General features: G+C 42.3%; 1 long non-coding RNA gene across 1 annotated transcript; it reads right to left on the bottom strand.

Moving 5' to 3' along the window:
• Positions 1 to 412: 412 nt before the first annotated feature.
• Positions 413 to 2,059, bottom strand: LOC120508769. Its single transcript, XR_005629080.1, has 3 exons — positions 1,913 to 2,059; positions 1,071 to 1,275; positions 413 to 639 (listed from the first exon to the last, which is right to left on the bottom strand). It is a non-coding gene; the product is annotated as an uncharacterized LOC120508769 (long non-coding RNA).
• Positions 2,060 to 2,737: the final 678 nt, after the last annotated feature.

The following is a 2,737-nucleotide window of genomic DNA, read 5'->3' as shown; positions in this document are numbered from 1 at the left end:
AAGCTTCCACCAGGAAGGTGGCACCTGGGATGTGCCACCTGTGTGCCCTGCAGGCCAGGAGGGACATCCATGTCCTGTTCCAGGAACAGCAGCACGGGATTGTCCTGAACTGGGGAGGCCTCACCTCAAGTGATGGGGGCAGTTTTGGGCACCAAATTATAAAAAAGATATAAAGGTGTTAAAGGGCATGCAAAGGAGGGCAATGAGGGTGGTGAAGGGCTGTGAGGGGAAGTGTGTGAGGAGCAGCTGAAGGTGCTGGGCTTGTTCAGCTGGAAAAGAAGAAACTGAGAGAACTCACCATAATTACAACTCCCTCGTGAGGGGAAGAGGAAGGGCAGACACCAATCTCTGCTCTCTATGACCAGGGACGGGACCTGAAGGAGCAGCCTGAAGTTGTGTCAGGGAGGTTTAGGTTGGGTTCTTCCCCCAGAGGGGGGTGGGGCACTGACCAGGCTCCACAGGGAATGGTCACAGCACCAAACCTGCCAGAGCTCCGGGAACATTTGGACAATGCTCTCACATGATGGCACTCCTGGAGTGTCCTGTGCCAGAAGCTGGACTCCATGGTCCTGATGGACCCTTCTACCACAGGATATTCTGTGAAGATCAGAGGATGGAGCTGGAGCTCCCAGCTGTGCTCTGTGGAGAAGAGAAGCGATTTAAATCAGTTATGTAGGAGGCCATAAAGAGAAAGAGTAGAGGCAGGATGTAGAGCAAAGGGGTCACTGAGACAGAGCTCACATGCCACAGAAATTGGAAAAATTAGACCCAGAAGGAGGGACAGACAAATCATAAGGAGTGAGTAAAATGAGAGAATGGAAAAAATCTCACTGGAGTGAAGGAAAGGAGACTTACACAGTGAAGAGACAATGAAGAAAAGAAAAATGAATAGGTAGAACAGAAGTTATGCTTTTGCAGAAGGAAGGCCAGAAAAGAAGAAGGGGAGGAAAAGCAGAGCAATTAATAAAAGGAATGAGACAGTAGGGGTGAAGGGAGGGACATGAAAGCAACATAAACCAGCACAAGGCACACACACTGGAAGAAACAAGCACTCTCTTATTTATTCATACCTCTATATTTTATATCTTCCTAGCAAGGATCCCAGAGCTCCATAGATAACTTATTTTTGGTGGTGGAGGGTGTGAAGCAGGGAACGAGCTGGCAGCAGGGTGGTGGTGGATTTACTTCAGCTCTTCTTTCTTCTTGAATTGCTGGACATATATTTATTGAAATTACTCAAGGTAGTGGCTGGCACTTTTTCAGAAATATCAATACCTTATGTGGAACAGAAAGGAAAATTTATTAAAAGCCCCCAAAGAAACCAAAACCAGACAAACCTGAGAAAATTCAAAGAGATGTGAGGAAGGGATTGGTGTCATTTGTCAGCCCTTGCCAGCAGACTGCAAATATTCAGCTCCTGTAGATCACCAAACACTTTTTGCTATTTGAATGACATGCGAAGCAGAACAGGGGTATGAGTTCTCTTTCCTGAATATTGCATTAACACCTGATTATCACTGCCTGATGAAATACATATAGAGGGAAACAAAAAAGGTATCCATTTAAAAATAATTTTAGCTAAATCTCATATTGTTCAGATATTTTGTTGGAATGTTCAAGGCTCTGAAGAAACATCTAAAATTTTTAGTTCTCCCTTTTACCCCTTATCCTTTTACCAGTTACGTTCTGTCAGAATGATTTGTCAGAAAAAGGGAAAATTCTGTGAAAGCAAGGGCAGCACTTCAGAAGGTTTTATATCTCCTTGTTAATCACTCTGACAGATGGACTTATAAACCCAGGGAGCATTTTGATAAAAACCAGAGCTGAAAAATGTTATTAGCTGGGCCAGCAATAATTGCCTACTAGCATCCATTGATATTAATTTTGGATTCATATTTATGATTATTTCTACCTGTCCAAGTCCAGGAGAGTTTTAGACTGCCCAGAGCACAGCTGCCAGGCTCTTGTGTCACACAGTATCACATCCTGGGCTTTTATTGGATTCATTTTTCCTTCAGCAAGTACTTGCTCTTGATGCTTAATTCAGAAGCTTCTTGATTCTGTGCTGAGAATAAAAATATGGAATTGGTTCTCCAATTAGCAAACATTTTCAGCTGCAAAACTATCAAATCAATACCATATCCTCAGCAATCATTTCACTTACAAAAGCGTGTGTGTTTTTTTTTTTTTTTCCAAGAGCTCTCAATGCCCATTTCTTGGCTAATTAGCTGCCTGTCTGCCTTGTCCAAGTGGCAGAGTTTAATTCCAAAATTAAAGACTGGAAAAACCCATGAAAAAGAGCTCCAAAAGCAAATGACTTGCATTCAAACAAAAATAAAAAAATCAGTGCAGCCCTTTCTCCTATGAAAGATTTCTTGTGCAAATCAAAATTCAATGATTAAGAGAATTTTGGAAGACATTGCTCTGGTGATGCTCTGCTCTTTCATACTGTTTATCTTCACATTGCCTCCCCTGAAGCACCTTGAATGAAGGCAATGAATAGCAGCAATTATATTAATGTATAAGTATTGCGCTCATTTAGAATTACAAAAAAAAAGCTGCTCAGCCACAGCTGCCTCAGCAAACGTTCTTACGGATTTTGACAGAGCTTTTATTCACTCCATCAGTTGGAAAGCAACTTGTTTTACTTGAATGAGGAGGTTCTATCCTTTTGTTCTTCAGCAGTCCTGATGGAGTGCCCAGTTGTTATTTTTATTCTGCAAGGAGCACAACATAC

The sequence above is a fragment of the Passer montanus genome, unplaced genomic scaffold (genome assembly GCF_014805655.1).
Source record: "Passer montanus isolate IOZ18808 unplaced genomic scaffold, ASM1480565v1 scaffold49, whole genome shotgun sequence".
NCBI lineage: Eukaryota > Metazoa > Chordata > Aves > Passeriformes > Passeridae > Passer > Passer montanus.
The sequence above is the reverse complement of the archived record's forward strand: the minus strand, read 5'-3'. Positions and strand labels throughout refer to the sequence as shown.